This window comes from Euprymna scolopes, chromosome 16, assembly GCF_053919585.1.
Source record: "Euprymna scolopes isolate OS-2025 chromosome 16, ASM5391958v1, whole genome shotgun sequence".
Lineage (NCBI taxonomy): Eukaryota > Metazoa > Mollusca > Cephalopoda > Sepiida > Sepiolidae > Euprymna > Euprymna scolopes.
The window spans coordinates 141,124,246-141,145,477 of NC_136497.1; positions in this window are offsets into that span (position 1 = coordinate 141,124,246).

Below are 21,232 nucleotides of genomic sequence, written 5' to 3' on the forward strand. Positions count from 1 at the left end.
ATAGTACGGATTCGATCTTCAACCTTTATATGCCTGTAGAACGTATTAATCTGTTTATTTCGTATGAATTAGATTATTATATACGTGACATTTGTTTCCCATATATCATTTGAGTAAGATTTCTTTCTAGAAAGATATCGTGTACTTACAGGAGGGATTACGTGAAGTTTGCCAACATCTAAAGTAAACGCGCTTTTTCAGAACGAATTCCATTCAAATTTGGTACACCAACGTTGTCAGTTAGTATTTACTTAAACATCGTCGCTTCCTAGACTGAATCCTTAATACTGACGTTTGCGCGTGGAATATCTTCAACATACAAGTGGGTAATAGCTGCTGCTTCGTGGAGATTATTGCTTAAGTTCGGTTCATTTAATGCTGAGAAGATAGTAACAAATATTTATGACAAAGTCTATGTGCGAGATATCTGCCACTAAGACTTAGGGTTAGTAGCAGTGTTAATATCTGTGATGCCAACCTTTTGTCTAATAAGAGAATGGCATTCTACCTCTAGTCTGTTGCACTGCAGCATCTGTTGTGGCTGTACTGTTCGAAGTTGGAATTGGTTTTCAGGATGCAAGCCTGGGCAAATGATAAGTAGACCTAAGTTTGCCAGGTTTCAATGCTTCTCCCTCGGAGTTGCAGACAATGTCAGATAGAACGGCAAAGTTATACTGTCGGAGATAGTGCAGATGTAGGACTTGAAGTGTTTCACCATCCGTCTATCGAGACTATACACCGTATTTTTGTCGTGTTGTACTCCTTTAGCCTTTGTTTTTCCACAAACATCCACAAGGCAGTGAAAGTATATGCTCATAGGTGGTGAACATTTAAAAAGAAACAGCTGACCCTGCCTGGACAGCGTTCAAAATAGACATCGTAGCCTAGTGGGGATTCCCTTTTCTCTTCAATAGAACCTCTTTCTCATAGAAGAGACGTTGCGAGCCTGTCTCTTCTTTATCGTTATTTTCATGGGATGTGCTCGTCTGAGCTCCAATCTATGGTCTCCGTGCCCTGACTTTCACGAAAACGCCCGTCTTACTGAATCTACTATCAATAATTTCCCACACTCTTTATCTGTGCCTAAACCTAAACGTAGATTCCATGAACAAAGATTGTTTCTTAGAACTGCGCGCCTGTGAAACTCTGGTTCGTTTTCTTGCTTTCCACTTACTACAATATGGTCATCAAATTTACATTACAAACGATTACTACGACATTTTCCTACTGACTGCTGTATCCTCATTAAGCCTTATCCTCGAGTGGCCTTTGGGGTTTAATAAGTGGTTACTCTTTTGTAAAAGAAATTCCGAAAATAACGGAGATGCTTATTGTACTTATTATTGTAAGGAAATGAATGGGAAATCCTTAAATTATCTTGAAAAATAAAACAGAAAAATATAAACTTGTAAATAAATCTTGCAATCGGTATTCCACAAAATATTAGTACATTAGTCAATATTTTGTTCCTGATTTTTCGACTTTTTTTTTTTTTACATTTTCACCCCAAACAAGGTGCATTGCGACTTTGGTGTAAGGGGGTACAATCAGGGGTAGCAACTACTGGGGCACTATCGGGATTTGGGCAGCAAGATGTCGTTCACGTTGCACTTGAACTTCTGCATGTCAGTACAGTTGGGGAAACAGGAACTTGGAATGGAATTCCAGAGTCTAGCGATTCTGGGGAAGAAAGATCTTTTACATCTAGGGATCTCTACTGTGTGGGGCGGATTTAGCTGCCTGTCGGGTTTGTCGAGGGTGTCTACGTCGTGGGGGCACAAGTGTCTGCAGTTCGTCAGAGCATTCACCATTAAAATACTTGTAGAACAGGGAGAGGGATGCAACGTTTCGTCGATGGGACAGGGGCTGAAGCTTAGATGCCAGTTCAGGGCCTATCAGATTGGCGACTATTTTTTGAACCTTGTCTAGGAGCGAGAGACTAGTAGCAGATGCACCGGCCCAAAGGTGACAACAATACTCCATACATGGGCGAATGGTGGCCTTATAGAGGTACAGGATACTTTCAGGTGGCAGCAGTTTTCTAGCACGGTAGAGAGAGCCTACCTTTTTCTTTATTCTGCGCTTTTACCCGATTCTGAAGACTCTATCGAGTGAAGCAACATCAATATTTCCTCTTGCTCTCCGTCTTTCTGCCTTGTTCTTAGTTATTATCTTAAAAAAAAACGACTTTTATTATAGGCAGCTGTCATGGTGGATATCTCAAATGTCCGTCTATATCATGGGGACACCTAAGGTATCCGATTCTCAATAGATCCGTAAATGTTGTTGCTATTTCTGTCAGTATCTTTTCTCCGCTTAATATTGGATCGCGACAATATCCAATATCTAAGAGGAATAATAAAAATAAAATGGAAGCACATGAAGACATTCCGAAATATATTTTCCATGGTGTTACGTAAACAGAAGAGAGAGCTATATTAACTTCCGTTCAAACCATTCTCCCTTTTCACTCTCGATCTATTTGAGTATTTTTTCTTGTTATGTTCTCATGATATACGTGTGATGGCGCTGGCTAGAATGAACACTAGAAAAAAAAAGGCGCGAAAGTAAAAATCAGAAATAAAATTAAATGTAAAAAATAAGGGAAAATGGCGGAAGATGATTGCCTAAAATTATGGTTTTAGGAGATTATTTTTTGGGGAAAAATTTTTCACGATTATATTTTTTATGTTCCATTTTTTTTTTTTTTAGTGATCATTTTCGTAACGAGATAAAATTGACTGTGCTATTCAGATGAATACAAACGCATAAATATACCGTTTTAGTCAAAAAGTTATCACTAAGAAAATGACATAAAAAGCAAACATAAATATATATATATATATACATATATATATATACATATATATACATATACATCTCCTATTTTTCTTTCGATATATATATATATATATATATATCTTTATCTATTTATCTATCTATCTATCTATCTATCTATATCTATATATCTATATATATATATATCTATATCTATCTATCTATATATATATATATATATATATACAATATTTATTATGACACTATATATACATATTTCAAGGTCATAATAGTGTCATAATAAATATTGTATCTTCAGCTCTCACATCTACGATCGAGCACTTTAATGGATTTTTTCATCACCCCTGGACACGCTATATATATATATATATATATATATATATATATATATATATATATATATATATATATATATATGTATATATATATATATATATATATATATATATATATTCTATCTATATCTCTCTCGATATCCATCCATTTACAGTAGAACCCCGGGATACGCTATTAAAATGATAACAAAACATAGTACAGTATAGAATAAACATGTATATAATAAAATAACATTAAAAATATTATCCCGGCAATATCGTGTCTCCGTGCCAGTATATATATATATATATATATATATATATATATATATATATATATATATATATATATATATAATAATAATAATACTTGTATATTGTTATATAAACATGGTTACATCCTGCTGCTACAAATAACCACTTGTTTCAATCAAACAACAGATATCATCACGCAGCGACTTAACTATTCAAAAGTTCAATGAATAATCTAATGAATAATAATGAATAGTTTATTCATTGAACTTTTGAATAGTCAAGTCGCTGCCTGATGATATCTGTTGTTTGATTGAAACAAGTGGCTATTTGTAGCAGCAGGATGTAACCATGTTTATATAACAATAAACAAGTATTATCAGCTCTTTTTATTGAACACTATCTAACAACCTCGTTGAATTCATTAGTCCATTACTTTTGAATAAAAAAACCCGAGTATATATATATATATATATAAATAAATAAATAAATATATATATATATATATATATATATATATATATATATATATATATATATATATATATATATATATATATATATATATATATATATATATATAGGATCCGTGCTTGGAAGTAGAAATTTCCAGCTTAGTAGTTGGAGACGCCTTTAATCCACTGTTAAAGCATGCATCAAGGAGAAGGAAACCCCTGATGTAAAACCTGATGGCTATTGTATTGTTTGTCTTGTGGCAGCCAATAAAACGTATTGTCATTATAGACACACGGCGGTTCTTATCCATGAAATTCTTCATTTGGCCATGCCAACTCTGTTGTACTTACTTCCTTACTCCCCCGACACTTCATTTCCCTTCTGATAGATTCGCTGCCTTCCTTGGATCTCTTATACCACCCAAAAACTTGATCTATGCAAGATGGTAAAAACATATCTGGAGCATTCCATACATTTTTGCATTTTTTATAAGTTTAAAACAGAATTTTATTTCATACTGTTCTTCTGAAGTATACTCCCATCCAGACTGCGCTTTTGAAATTCACCATCTGTGACAATGAGGTTTTAGTAGGGTGTATTCCAATTCCTGCTTTAGCTGATCCTTTGACCGTGAAATAATAAAAAAAATGTTGGGTAGTCATCTCAGAAGATGTATACTAATAAAATACTCCATTTTCAAGAGTCTGTACAAAAAGTCTGAAAACTTATTTGTGTTACGTCAACTAACATGAACGGCACGCATGTAAACGAATGTATACGTTTCCTGTTTGCTTGTGACGCGTCCTAAATGTGTCACTAAATGTCTATTAGTGGTTCTTCACTTTCTGAACCCGTTTGGTTTCGTGATCGTCTAATGTTCGTATGCGTGCGTGTGTGTGTCCTATGTGTATTTTCACCATACCTTTATCTTCTCTGCTCACTGAACCTGGTCCATCCTGACTTCATCTTACTCTTGGAGACGGCTGGAACCTTTTGGTCGAAACACATTGACTCCAAGACGATGATTTGTTTTCATAATAGTTTTTATTTCAATTTCCAGGATATCGCGCAGATGAAAAGGGAAAGGGAATTTCTTTCCTTGTGGTCTTAACAATCTACATTGAGAGACATGTCACTTCCTCCCAAGAGAGGAGGAGAGACAACCGTAAAACCCAACTGCTCTGCTTCAATTCCAAGTTCCAACTCCTCTGATCTCCAGCTAACCTGATCACGTGACTCACACGTAGATCCGATCAGGTGACCAACCTTCCGGTAAACTTGTCTATGATCTAGCTTTTCATATTTTGACAGGTTTTATGAAAATATCATATTCATCACTTGTCTACTTCTACAGTTTGATAGATAGATCGAGATGGACAGATAGCTAGATCGATAGATCGATGATTTATTCTGTTCTAACTATTTCATAACATGTGTATCTGTACCTTACGCACAATATTTTTAGACAAATGAAATCTGAATTACCAACTGTTGCGGATCAGGCATTGTGAACAATATAAACTGAAGGGGGCAGTGTGCTTTACTTCAATTAATTCGGTTGCTGACCACGTGTTTTATAGTTCAGGTCTTTTTTTATTTTTGTTAATGCGGATCTGCTGAATAAAATTAGAATAACAAATTTCAAATTAATATTGAACATTCGATGAAGCCGCTTTTATTAAGTAGAATTATCTAAAAAAAATATCATATCCAAGTGAATATTTTTAAATGGATGCCAGCATCGTTTTGCATAGAATGGGTCACTGTTTAGCACAGATAAGAGATTCGATTTTTAATCGATTTGCACATTCCTTTGATTGTAACGAAGGATGATCGTTCTGATTTCGTAAAACATTAAATTTGATATTCAAGTGAAAATAAAAACGAAAAACAATATTTAATTTCAAACTAAATGTTTCTGTTCGCGTTGCTTGGTCCGTATTTAATTTGCAGTACGTTTATTTTGTTGTCGCCTTTTCTTTTCTTTTTTTTTTTTTTTTTTTTGCTTTTCTGTTTTTACTATACTGGTTTCCTTCCCAAATATAATTCTAACTGACAAAGGGAAGTAACTATGTATTTATGAATACAGAGCCATATCTGCAGTGAGGAAAATAAGTGTTGGACACATCCCATTATTCTTTATTTAACACAGTTTTTATGCAGCGAATGACGCGAAAATTTAACAAGAAATAGTTACTAATTTAACAAGAACAAATAATTTTAGAAATTGGAACCTTTTAATAATTCATAATCAATTCATGAATCATAATCAGCATGAAAATAAATGATTATATCCAAATATAATTCACGTCTTTATGTTTCACTTTTCGAATTTTATTCTAGAAAGAATTCTTACTAGAAAGATATCAGAGAAACTAATACCAACAGCAAAAGCATCTAATTAAGACGATAGGAAGAAATTACTAATTTGTAAATAAAATTGGCAGACGCTCTTTAAAGCAGCATTCATAAAATCAAAAATTTAAAATAAATGAATAAACTGTTTTATAAAAACACTTGAACGTGCTAACATGTTGTTAAATGATAAAATTTAAAAATTAAAAAAAAAAACTCATTCGATTTTTTGCTTAGTTCATTTGATATCTTTGTTAATCTATTTCTCTTTTTGTAATCGAAATGTATTGATTTTGGGTCTTTGGAATGATGAGTTTTCTAACATCCGAAATTAATAAGATTTCAATTAGAAAAAGGACAATTTTTGACTACTTTGTAACTTGGGAATTTCTTTATTTTTCTTAGCAACGCATTGCGAAAGACTGAGTCAAAACATGCCTTATCTAACCAGTAGTCGCCTGTGTTAAGACTTGTTTTCACATAATTTAATTGATGATGAGGAATTCAGTTTTCAATTTTCGATTGTTTGATGCAACAATAGGTCAGACATGACGTAAACATTCTGAGGAGGAGACTTGTGATGAAAACAAGACAAAACAGAACGGATACTCCTTTCGTTAACGAAACTTGGAAAATAAAATTAAATATGAACGAAAATATCGATTGAAATGTTGACTGTTTTCGCAGGAACGCAAACAGGCGAGTCGCCTTACAATCACTTTGTTATTCGCTTTTCCTCGTTTTATTTTCCTGACTCTGATTTTTTTTTAATAACCCTTTTGCCTTTTTTTATCCGAGACGGTAATCACAGGTTTCGAAACTGGTCATTTAGAAAAGAGAATTAAATTCTGTTTTAGCGTGTTTTTGCAGCTGCGTCCTCGCATCTTTATGGAAAACCTTGGTCGTTAAACGGTAACCCTGGCTGCTTTTTTGTTGGGAGTAACATTTTCCACTCGTAAGTCGCGCAGAGACGACTCGTCTACCTACAACCACTAAAAACAATCATCCTTCGTCCTTTCCGTTCCTAAAATTAAACGACACTTCCGTGAGCAAGCCTTCATTTTCTGAATTACCCGTCTGTGAAACACATTATCACTAGACTGCTTCACGCCTAATTACAAACTGACGATTTTCAAGCCCAACTTGGGAGGTGTCGCTTAGAGATAAACTTCTGTCAGACCATCAATATGGATTTACGCAAGCCCGTTCTACTGCAGATATTCTAACTGTAATCTCTGAACGTTTATACTAAGCACTGGATGACGCAGGGGAGGGAAGGGCAGTAGCCCTAGATATATCTAAGGCTTTTGACAGGGCATGACACGATGATCTTCTCATAAAAATAAAATCTTATGGTATTACTGGACGAATGCTTAGCATAATTAGATCCGTCTTAAATGAGAGAAGAATCCGGGTTGTCCTCGATAAGCGTACGTCCAAAAAAGTTATATAAATGCGGGTGTACCTCAGGGATCGATCCTTGGACCTTTATTATTTCTGATATTCATAAATGAGTTACCTGATAATATTGTCTCTGAGATGTGTATATTTGCTGACGACACCGCGCTTTATAGCAGACACGTGGGGAAAACTAATAAGCACATATCTAAGGTAATGGCCGAAACCCTAGAGGAAGATCTTCCGTCTGTAGTAGAATGGGGTCATAAATGGATGGTAACATTAAACGCTGCCAAGACAAAGCTCATTTCTTTTAATAATTACATAAAACCTTACCATCCACGAATAGCTATGGCTGGAGATACTTTATCTGAGAGCACTTCGTTCAAACTCCTTGGCTTAACGTTCACAGGAAACATGAGTTGGAATAGATGCATTGAGATCATTACTAAGGCTGCTGCAAAGAGGGTGGGCTCTCTTTATCGTGCTAGAAAGTTATTTACGCCTGAACGTGTAATTATAAAAAGGAGTTCGCCCATGTATGGAGTACTGCTGTCACATTTGGGCTGGTGCATCTGCTACTAGTCTCTCACTCCTGGACAGAGTCCAAAAGAGAGTCGCCAAGCTGAATGTCATCTAAACTTCAGCCCCTGTCCCACGGACAAAATGTTGCATGCCTCTGCCTGTTTTACAAGCATTATAATGGTGGATGCTCTAACTACAAGCACTTGTACCCCCTCGACAAACCCGACAACCAGCAAAGTCCCATCCCTACACGGTTGAGATCCCTAGATATAAGAAACCCTTTTACTCTAAGAGCTTCTTCCCCAGAACGGCAGGACTTAGGAATTCTCTTCCAGTTTCCTGCTTCCCCAACTGTACTGGCATACAGAAGTTCAAGTGTAATGTGAACAGAGATCTTGCTGCTAAACTCCCTACATAGTGCCCCTGGAACTTACGTCTTTGATAGTAGCCCCCTACATCAAAGTAGCAATGTGCCTTGTAATAATTTTTTTTAAGAGCACCTTTTCCTGCATTAGCAGAATACAAGACACAATGCGTAATTCAATTGGGAAATACAACCATTTTAAATACCATATTTATCAGCGTATAAGACGATCCTTAAAGTTAAAAAAATCATCTTTAAAAAACAATGTATCATAAGATACCGGGTGTTGCAATCTCTAGCCTAGGCTAAACAAACATGGTTTCGTGATTTAACAATCGTCTTATACAACCGATATATGATAAATTTATGAAAGTTTGCTCCTATTTTGTACCTCGTCTTATCTGACGGTCGCCTTATACTCCAAAATATACGGTAATTTTCTTTTCTTCTGTGTACATAGAAGTAAATAAAATTTCCAAAAAAGTCGAACATAATATCATAACTCTGTTTCCCAGATAACTACCATATTCTCGTTTTCAAGTCCAATGTAAACAAATTGCTGCCGTCACAGAAACAGTCACATGTTTCCCAGTTTTTACAATCGCTATCAATTATCACGCTGTCCGGCGGTTCAGCTAAATTGAACAACAAAGTGATTGTAAGGCGACCTGTGTGTTTGTTTTTCTGTGAAAACGGTCCAAATCTCAATCGATTTTTCAAGACTCATTAACTCTCATCCCTAAGCGGACTTTATGCATCGTTAAGCGGTTACTTGTTAATACATAAAAAAACATCTGACTGAATGCAGCATAATAAAGCATCTCTACATTTCCGCCAGTTTCTTTGATACATAATTTTATCAGTTTGTAACGCTAAAGTTGAGGACGAAATAATATTATCATTAGTCTGTCATTATTTTATGTATTAACGACATCTTGATGATATTGGTAACTGAGTTTGTCAGGGGAAGGCTAAGGCAGCACTGGGATGATTAGTAACGATGGTTGAAATAAGAGAACTTGATTATTTAAGAGAACGTCTCAACAAGAATGTGTTTATATTAGACTTTAAAACGACTATGTTATCGTCAGCTGGACAGCTCTAGCGCAATTTCGTATTCAATAAACGGTTAATTATCATAAATAAAGTTATCTCATCGCAGTCTCGTGTAGTTTTAGTTATAGAGAGGTAAACTAGGCAGTTGTTTACTATAGTTGTCTGTTAAGGTTAAATTTTTAAATGGAATTATCGTCAGTATTTTATGCTGTAATTTTAATAGCACTTTCGTAAGATCATCACACTTAATATTGAATTATTATTTTCAAAGATATCACCGTTTTATTTGTAAATATCATTAAATCTGTTCTTGTCTTCAAATCCAACGTAAACAAGTTCTTGATGAGCCGGTCCTCTTTCGTAATCCAATTTATAAAATGTACACTACTAACGATTACTATGATATTGGCCCATTAGCTACTGCACACTTTTTAACCTTATCCTCGAGTTGCCTCTGCGCCTTGATAAGTTTGACTCCTATGTAAAAAAAAACTTGTCTATCTATATATTAATACTGTAGTACCTTTAACGTACACATATATGCCATGGTTTCCAGATTATAAATTATTCGATGGGAAATCCTATCAATGTGGGTGGGGTATAGAGGATGGTAGCATAATACGAACATTATATTAATGCATAGAGACGCTAATTTAATGTTCTTAGTATCTTGTCGCCGCCTTCCCTCCTTTTTGATAAATAGGATCTCCCGATCACCGAAGACCAAATGTAAAAATAAAAAAATAAAATAATTAAAATTACAAAAATGATGTTGTTTTGGGTCGTAAGTAAAACTAAAATATATCTTCCTGGTCTTCTTGCTAGGATCCAAGCGTAGTATCTGCTCTGCCTAAAGATGGTATAATGATATCGTGGGGTTTCTGTTCGCGCCGGACGTCCATAAATATCAAAATGCCACAGACTCCTAAATATAAAAATGCCATAGACTCCTGGAGATAAACCGTAATAATCAGATATATTTTGGCACTACATTAACTACATTACCTAGATAAATATTTTGATAGTTTTAACAAAAGGGTTACAATAATATCGCCGGGTCTCCATTCAGTGTGAACGTCCAGGATATGCAGTGCAGCAATTTATTACATATAAAAGCTGCGGAATTTCCACATGTCCTGCTAGTTACAATAAGTTTTTTTTTATATAGCATAATACTATATTTACCCGTGCGCTTATTTTTTTAATAGAATTTTCGGCGGTTGTTATGTTTATTTTCATCGGTGTGTAATAATCTTATTTTTAAATAATATAGGGTGATTTTTTAAAAGCAGTGAGCTTTAAATTGGCAACTTTATCTTGTTTAATTGTAGATTTGTTAACTATTGGTTCTTTTAAGTTGCGTTTGGTTTGGCAATTCATCGCGAAGAGACTGAAACCTGACAGCGTTTGCAAACTGCAAATTATGCGATTCATTTACTGATGAACGAATAATTTTCTGAAAATGCTCCTGTAAATCGGCTACCCCGTTAGAGCGTATTGTTCCCATTAAGATATTTTTTAGGATACGTAAAGACCCATGTTTATGCTGATAAACCAAGCACATAAGACAAATTGTACGACATAAATTCCTTCAATTTTAACAGACTATGGATACCCACTGTGATTGTGACAAGAGTTGCACTATCTCCAACCACACCTCACCATTAGTGCGCATTGATAAATATTAGTGGCAAGTGGACGTTGAAGACGACTTGAAACAAATGCCGAGATAAGCAGAGAACACATAGATCGCCTGAAATTCCCAAATGGTCACCCATCTGGTATTATCCGGGCTCAACGTTGTTAACTTCGGTGATTGCAGAAATACATCCTAATTTAATGCATAGACTTTTGTCACAATTGACCCTCTTGATTACGCCATATACGCACGAGCTTCAGGGGAGTATGTGCGTTAAATTTATTTAATTTATAAATGCCTAAACTTAATCTTTGGAAAGGACAAGATAATTGTATAATGAAAGTATTTTTCATTATTTATTTTATTTAAATTTCGCCGCCTTTAAAAAACACCATATATTTTTGTCCGCATCTTAAAGTTTCATTAACATTTTTATTTGTCTCTTATGTTTGATGTTAAACGCCATTTCAACCATGCAATTTGAATGGACGTTTCCAAAGAAGCTACATTTTAGATTTTCTTTCTTGCTTTGTTGATTATTAAAGAAAACAAATGAACACATATCCAAGGAAATGGCAGAAACACTAGAGGATGGCCTCCAATCTGTAGTGGAATGGGAACAAAAATGGATGGTCACATTCAATGCTGCTAAGACTAAGCGTGTTTCCTTCAATAACTACAAGAAACCTTTTCTACCACCAATAGCAATGGCCAAGAACACATTGCCTGAAAGTACTTCTTTTAAACTCCTCGGCCAAAAGTTTTCAGGGAATATGAACTGAAATAGATACATTGAGAGCATTTCCAAGGCAGCTGCAAGGAAGGTTGGCTCCCTCTACCGTGCTAGAAAACTACTTACGCCTGACAGTATTCTGTACCTCTATAAGACCACCATTCTCCCATGTATGGAGTACTGTTGTCACATCTGGGCTGATGCATCTGCTGCTTGTCTCTCACTCCTGGACAGGGTTCAAAAGAGAGTCACCAACCTGATAGGTCCTGAAGTGTCATCTAGGCTTCAGCCTCTGTCCCATCGACGAGATGTTGCATCCTTCTGCCTGTTCTACAAATACTTTAATTGTGAGTGCTCTGACGAACTGCAACGACTTGTACCTCCTCGACGTAACTACCCCCGACAAACCCGACGAGCTAGTAAGTCTCATCCCTTTACAGTAGAGATCCCTCGGTGCAAGAAAGCCTTTTACTGCAATAGTTACTTCCCCAGAACTGCAGGTCTTTGGAACTTCCTTCCGGGATTCTGCTTTCCTAACTGTACTGATATGCAGAAGTTCAAGTGTAATATGAACAAACATCTTTCTACTCATCTCCCTTCATAATGCCCCTGAAAATTAAGTCCCTGATAGTAGCCTCCCTGCTTCAAAGTGGCACTGTGCCTTGTTTGGGATAAAAATTGAATGAAAAATAAAAATAAAAAATAAACAAATATTGCCTGATTGTGAAGACATACGTAAATAATAAAAAACGGCGAGAACATTTTTAAAAATAGATTTAGAAAATTCATCGATTATGTTCCGATTTCTTTCCTTTTTTTTGAGTGCGCTCTTGGTTAAATTGCTTATGTTAGCAATTCCACCCTCACCATATCTATTCCAACCCATCATCGCTAGAAATCACATACGTTTGTTTACAGGCGAAAATATTTGAATCGTTGAAACACTTTCATTATTTTAAACGGACAACAGTTGAGGCTGGCATAAGAATACATTATTAGGGAGCGATGCGAGGAAATTAGAAATCTTTTTGCAGAAAAGTTTCGCCAAAGAATATAATTAACAAAAAATAGCTCCGAGAAAGAAAATAATCCTGCCAAACCAAAAACCAAAGAAATCGTCACCACTTATCAAGGCCCGGAAGCCACTCGGGGATAAGGATTATTGTAAGTGTAGTACGTTAGTGTGGATATTAAAAGTGTCTACTTAAGGGGGCGGTTCATCAGGAATTTGTTTACGTTGGACTTGAAGACATCCAAGTTGTAGTCAGGAGGGAAGCAGGCAGATTATAAGATTAGGATTAATCCGTTTGACTCCTTATCACCCCCACTATGATCAGTATGTTGAATATTTACATTCTTATTTATTGAAAATTAAAAATATATAAATGTTAAAAATATTTATAAATTCATAATTTTTTTAAATACGTTTAACTACGTTTTATACCGTACTAATATAGCTTTGGATTTCCTTTATTAATATATTCTAATTGACTTTATACGATGCAAAAGCCTCAGGATAACGAACAAATGCTTTATTTAACTGTTTACATATTTTAGTTTTATCTCCACCGTGTTTTATCATCCTTATTACTAAGCTAGAAACTGATGGTATAAAATCTATTAATTTTAAAGTAACGCGAGCTATTTTCAAAAACTCTGATATAATGGTTCCATAAAACATAAAAAACAGGGCAGGTACTATATGCGGCATACGAACTATTTGAAAGGGGAAAGAGTTTCTTTTATCGAATATTTTATAAAGAAAAATCCCATCTTAAATATTTTATTTTTATATCTAAATTATTTAAATACTAGCGGGGGTACCCGGCGTTTCCCGAGTGTTTGTTTCCGGGACGGGGGGGGGTTAAAAAATGTTATGATAGGTAAGTAGGAAGGATCAAACCCGGAGTCATGAGTAAAAGTAGGAAAATAAAGTGTGAAAAAAAACAAAAAAACATCTGCAACGTTAACAGTTCGGCCACCAAGAAAAGTCCATTCCAGTTGTTTAGGAAAAAAAAAAAAAAAAACGACTACGGTAGGTCGGCGCGAACGTGAAAATATAATGTGAATTGTCCAGCACGCTAACCACTACGCCACAGAGCACTGCAGCTTAGTTTAGTGATTTTAAATAACTTCACATGAAAGAACTACGAAGCCAAACCGGTGTTCTCTTCTCAACTGTTCCGTGTGAACGATCCCCAAACGGTGTTAAGTGGTGGCAGGGGGAGGAGGAATTTATTAGAGAGAAAATATTTTACCACTTTCATTGATCTTAACCGATTTTGGCCGTGACTTCTCAGCAGAAAAAGTATAGAAATCTAAGATTATCGAGGAATTTGAGAAATAATAAGCCTATAACACACCTCAGATATTGTTATGCCGTTTGTGCATATTATATTTGCATGAAATATCTTGATTTTTAATCCTATTAATGTCAAAATAAGCGGGGAAAAAAATGAGTTCATTTTATTTATATAGAGATAGAAGAAGATAGAAGATAGAAGAAGATAGATAGAAGAAAGAATAGAAGATAGAAGAAAGAATAGAAAAGATAGATAGAGAAGAGAAGAGAAGATAGAGAAGAGATTATTTTTATGTCTAAATCAAGAAACGTAGCCCGTTTTCTCTGTGTTCACAATTCAATTCTAACTCCTTTGGATATATAAGATGTTTATTTTTTTTTTCGAATTCATCGTTATCGTTTATACATATAAGGTCATCTATAAATATATATGTGTGTGCGTGTGTGTGTTACCTTGTCGGTGAGTTTGCGAAATGTCTCTATCAAACTAATCTCTGAAAAGTGTGTCTACAGAGTTTTAATTGATATAGTATATTTGGACCGGTAGGACACTTTCAATTTAGCTTTGTAGAAATGCCTGCTAAGGTGTCAGAATTTTAAGCCTAAACAGTTGACATTGGAAGGAGTATTTTACAAAACATGCTTACATTTTTTAAATTCCATTTTCACCTCAAACAAGGCATAGTGCCACTTTAATGTAGTGGGATACTGTCGAGGACATAAGTTGCAGAGGTACTATGTAGGGAGTTTAGCAGCAAGATGCCTGTTCACATTACACTTGAACTTCTGCATGTCAGTACAGCTAAGAAAACAGAATCCCGGAAAGGACTTCCAAAGTGTAGCAGTTCTGGGGAAGAAACTATTCTAGTAGAAGGCTTTCTTACATCTAGGAATCTCTACTGTGAAGGGGTGGGATTTTGCTGCTTGTCGGGTTTGTCGGGGTATTTACATCGAGGGGGCACAAGTGCTTGTAGTACCTCTGAAAATTCACCTTTAAAATACTTGTAGAACAGGTACCTATCAGGTTGGCGACTCTCTTTTGAACCCTGTCCAGGAGTGAGAGACAAGTAGCAGATGCACAAGCCCAAATGTGACACCAGTACTCCATACATAAAACAATGGTGGCCTTATAAAGATCCACGATACTTCAGACGTATATTGCTTTCTAGCACGGTATAGAGCCCACCTTCTTCGCAGCGGCCTTGGCAATGCTCTCAATATATCTGTTCCAACTCATGTTCACTATGAGCTTTAAGACGAGAAGTTTAAAAGAAGTACCTTCAGTTAATGTATCTTTAGCTATTGCTAGTAGTGGTAGAGAAGGTATCTTGGAACTATTGAAGAGAAACACGCTTGTCTTGGCAGCATTGAATATGTCCATTCATTTATATCCCCATTCCACTACAGATTGAAAATCTTCGTCTAATGTTTCTGCCATTAAATTAGATATGTGTTCATGTGTTTTCCCTCGTGCCTGCTATAGAGTGTGATGTCATCAATAAATATACTCATCTCAGAGACATTTTTATCAGGGAGGTCATACAAATATACATTCACATAAGTTTAACAGTTTTGATTTTGTAGGTTTTTTATGCATATGGGAATGGCTCAGACATTAAAAAATGAGGCTGACTAGTTGAATGTTTCGGTTTCAATTCTATCTTCAAGTCATATTTTAATATATAGCCTTCTTGATGCAATAAGTATATGGGTGGCCTCAGCTTTGCAGAGAAGGAAGTATTGGGACCCCAGATGGCAAGATTTTTATTTTCATTGTCTATTTGAACGAATAATTTATGTTATTTGCCTTAAGGTTCCTTATTAAAGTGGTAAGCGTGGTGTTTGCTTCAGACTATCGCTTGAAATATGATTTGGTTTAAGATACAAGTTTTGATTTGAGATACTAATTTTGATTTGAGATACGAGTTTTGATTTGAGATACGAATTTAAATTTGTAGATACTAGTTTTAATTTGAGCTACTAATTTTGATTTTAGATACGAGTTTTGACTTGAGATACGATTTTGATTTGAGATACCAATTTTGATTTGAGATACGAGTTTTGATTTGAGATACGAGTTTAAATTTGTGAATGCTAGTTTTAATTTGAGCTACTAATTTTGATTTTAGATACGAGTCTTGACTTGAAATACGAGTTTTGATTTGAGATACTAATTTTGATTTGAGATACGAGTCTTGATTTGAGATACGAGTTTAAATTTGTAGATACTAGTTTTAATTTGAGCTACTAATTTTGATTTTAGATACGAGTTTTGACTTGAGGTAATAATTTTGATTTGAGATACGAGTTTTGATAGGAATAACGGACAATCCATTATAGGTGTGCATTCTTGGAAACACATAAATGCCGATAGGTAAGTTAGAAGTCAGCAGGTCTAGCGCGTCGGATTGACTAATCCACTTCTGTATGAAACGATGTAGCAAACGTTGATTGGACGATTGGGGGAAGATTCCATCGATTCTACCGCCAGTTTTGTCACCTCGGCATTATATTATCTATTTTTGATAGCTTTGTCTTTTCTGGTGATGATAATAATCGATAAATAGTTTGCTCTGTAATAATAAATACGAAACCTGTATTAATCAAAATATCAAATGTAAGCGTATTTTATGACAGGGCAACACAAGACAACCTGCTTATGTTATATATATATATATATATATATATATATATATATATATATATATATATATATATATATATATATATATATACTAGCAGGCGGCCCGGCATTGCCCGTCTATAAAATACGCGCTTGAATATGATATTTTGATTAATACAGGTTTCGTATTTATTTTTATATTATATTGGACCCAATATATTGTAATGATTTTAAAAAGTAAAAAAAAAGGACTCCTTGGCCACCACCGAGAATCGAAACCAAAACGTTTAGCTTACAATTTCTTTTTTCCTCTGCTCACAATGAGTGAGTTATGAAGACCTGTTTGTGTCGATGCTAAAAATTAAAACATGAACCGTTAGCTATTACGTTATCCATGCATATTCATCATGCCGTCGTTTGACCTTCTCAATGGCAAATTTGATTTTAAAAATGTTCACAACTTTGCACCGATTTTCTCCGTCTAAAACAAAAATATAAAGTTTCGCATGGCTTCAAATACCCTATAAATTAAATTTCCCGCTTGTAGATCAAAACCTGACAGAGGAGTTTAGTAGGAGTATTTAAAAACAAAAGAATTTGTATACGTATACATAGATATATATAGAAAGAGGTTTGTGTTTGCTATAAATTTTTTACGCAAATATTACGCAAGTATAAATCATGTAGAATATCTGCATAAATATAATTACACGTAATAGTTAACTAAAGATGATCATCCTATAAGAAAACCGGAAAATACTATTAGGGTATTAATTAAAATGAATGTTTAAAAAATATACAACTTAGCAAGATTATTTGTTGGTACACAAGTTGTATTTTTATTATAAATAGAAAACAGTGATCTTTAATATAAATATCTATAAACAAAAGAACAGATTTATAAGAATATATATATATATATATATATATATATATATATATAAAGTTAACCCCGGCTTTTCTCGCGCCTTATGTGCTGTCTATAGCATCATGTCCATATGCATACATACACCCACACACACACACACACACACACATATATATATATATATATATATATATATATATATATTCAGGTTCTAGGTGTTCAAAAGTTAGAACTAATGAAGACAACGAGGTTGTTAAATAGTGCTCAATAAAAAGAGCAAAATATTTTTTTATTATTCGGGGTAAACAGTTACATATCGTCGCTACAAATAGCCATCCGTTTCAGTCAAAGAGACTTCATCAGGCGACCTGGAACCTCTCGACACCAAAAATATTTTTTTCTTTTTGGCGTCGAGAGGCTCCAAGTCGCCTGATGAAGGCTCTTTGACTGAAACAGATGGCTAATTGTAGCGACCATGTGTAGCTGTTTACCCCAAATAATATATATATATATATATATATATATATATATATAAAGTTTGACTGACTCATGTCCAGGTAAACCTACATCTAAAATTTCAAGTGTTTAGACTCAAAATATAGAGAGGAGCATTGTAGAGATTATAAAGGTGTACTTTTACAATTTTATCTCCGTGGCATCTAATTTTCGGCCAAAAAACGTTTAAAAAGCTTACCTTATATCTAAATACATTTTATGTAAAATGTCAAATGTTTAGACCAAAAATTGACTGAGTAATTCGGTAGAGACCGCAGAGATCATTTTTTTTATTGTACCCTGATTTTGACTCTTTGTCATTTATTGTTTTGGGCTCTAACCAAATTAAAAAGTTTGATATATATATATATATATATATATATATATATATATATATATATATATATATATATGTATATATAAAAACTGTGTATCGAACGGGTGTATAGAAACAAAGCTTTATATACTATACTATATCAGTCATATTTTTTAATCTAACTTCAAAGAAAAAGTGGAATAAATATACTAAAACAAAAATATAATATGAAAAATCGCCGGTTTTCAACCGCTATCCCACCAAAAAATGAAATCCATTATTGATTCCACTGGTGGCATATTTAGCAGTTGTGTTGACACGTCAAAAATGCAAATGTAAAAAGCTGCAGTGGAAAGGTGTTTCAGATAGCAATATCACATGTTGCCCCAGAATCTTTTCAAACTAAACAATCCGAAATCCAGTCCCACAAGAGCTTGCATATATTTATCTTAGATTATTAAACTACGATGAGGAGGAGGTTGATTTGGCACGCCTTCTTTCACGTTCTTGGCGGAATCCCCTTTGGGAGCGAAATCAGAGAGAAACCAAAAAGGGTCTGGAGGAACACAAACGTATTTCCTGACAGAATTTTACCCGAATCAGTTTCTTGAAATTCACTCGTAACCCACGGATGGATAAACACGCCACACGTGCGCGTGTAAAAATGCATACATTTATGAAATGAAAATTCTCAGCGAAATTTGTCGTCCCGGAAGGTTTACAAAAACAACACTTAGTCAATTATTTACTAGTATTACAAGTCAATAAAAAGTGAGAGCGTTGCTTTCTACGATTTTCGAAAAAATGCACCGGCTTACCCTAACCCTAACTTCATAGCAGCGATAGCCGGTGCACCAACCACTTATCTTATTGAACAGGAACCAAAAATAAGTCTCCAATCTAATATACTACTTATATCAGTGAGTATACTGTAAAAAGTACGTAGCAAGTATACCTGGTGAACCAAGTGCAAGTGAAATACAAACGATTGCACTGAAAGGGACGACTAGAACCCTAAAAATAAGTCTATAATCTAATAATATCAGAGAGTATATTGTAAAAAGTACCTAGAAAGTATACCCGGTGAACCAAGTGCGAGTGAAATACAAACGATTGCACCTAAAGGGACGACTAGAACCCTAAAATAAGTCTCCAACCTAATAATATCAGAGAGTATACTGTAAAAAGTACGTAGCAAGTATACCTGGTGAACCAAGTGCAAGTGAAATACAAACGATTGCGCTGAAATGGGCGGCTAGAACCCTAAAAATAAGTCTCCCATCAAATATCTCAGTCATATCAGAGAGTATACTGTAAAAAAGTACCTAGCAAGTATACCCGGTGAACCAAGAGCAAGTGGAATAAAAACGATTGCACTGAAATGGACGGCTAGAATCCTAAAAATATTTCTTGGTTGGACTCACTAAAATAGGGGTAAATGCTAGACATCTGATTGGATGTCCCATCCCCTAGAAGAAAAAGATGAAGAAAAAGGGGGGGATTCTTGTGAAGGTTGTAATTAAAAATACATCTACAACCCACCGTTTGTCTATGTCTGGAGTATTGTTGCCACATCTGGGTTGGTGCATCTGCTGAAAGTTACTTTCTTTTGTATAGGGTTCAAAAAAGGGTTTTCAATCAAATAGGTCCACTCTGTCAACTAAGGTCCAACCCCTGTCCCATCGCCGCAATGTCTCATCCCTATGCGTGTTTTACAAATAATTTAATGCAATGTGATCTGGTGAACTCATTTCATTTGTGCCCCTCGATGTATATATCCCCGACAAACCCTGTAAGCAACAAAATGTCACCCCTTCACTCTTGAGGTCCCTAAATCCCAGAAAGCTATCTACTCTAATAGTTGCTTCCCTCGAACAGCTAGACTTTGGAATTCCCTTCCTGCTACCTGCTTCCCTTACTGTACTGATATGCAGAAGTTTAAATGTAACGTAAAGCTCAAATAGTAGCCCAAACTGTTAAATGTAACGTGAGCCAGCATTTTGTTAATCTTTCCTAGGCATGTGTCAAATAGTAACCCCTTACGTTCAAGCGGCGATATGTGTTGTAAAGGTGAACTTAAGCAAATATATATACATATATATATATATATATATATATATATATGTATATATATATATATATATATATACTCTGTTCCGTCTGCCTGCTTCCAACCGGACTACAACTTGGATGTCTTCAAGTCCAATGTTACCAAATTCCTAATGAACCGCCCCTTAAGTAAACACTTCATCAAATCTCCACACTAACGTAATGTACTTGCAATAACCCTTATCCCTGAGTGGCTTCCGCGCCTTGATAAGTGGTGATCACTGTGTAATATATATATATATATATATATATATATATATATATTATGGCCATGTAAAGACTAAATTTAAACTTGTTCGAAAACATCTATTTTAGATTGTGAAATTAAAAAATAAAAATGAATGCGTCAGCTGACCGGTTTCGAAGCTCGCTCAACAGAGCTAAAATCGAGCTTAATTACGTTTTAAAAAGAAAAGGGGGGGGGACAACGAGTCGGAGATGAAAAAGTAGGGGGGAAGGGGGGAATTTTAGATGGTAAAGAGAGTGCGACTTACTAACGATGGAAACAAAGTCAAAAAGGATGGAAAAAAGACTGTTTTCCATCCTTAGTAAGTCGCACTCTCTTTAGCATCTAAAATTCTAGAAACTATATATATTAAGACTCTGAGACCTCTTTGCAAACAAAAAA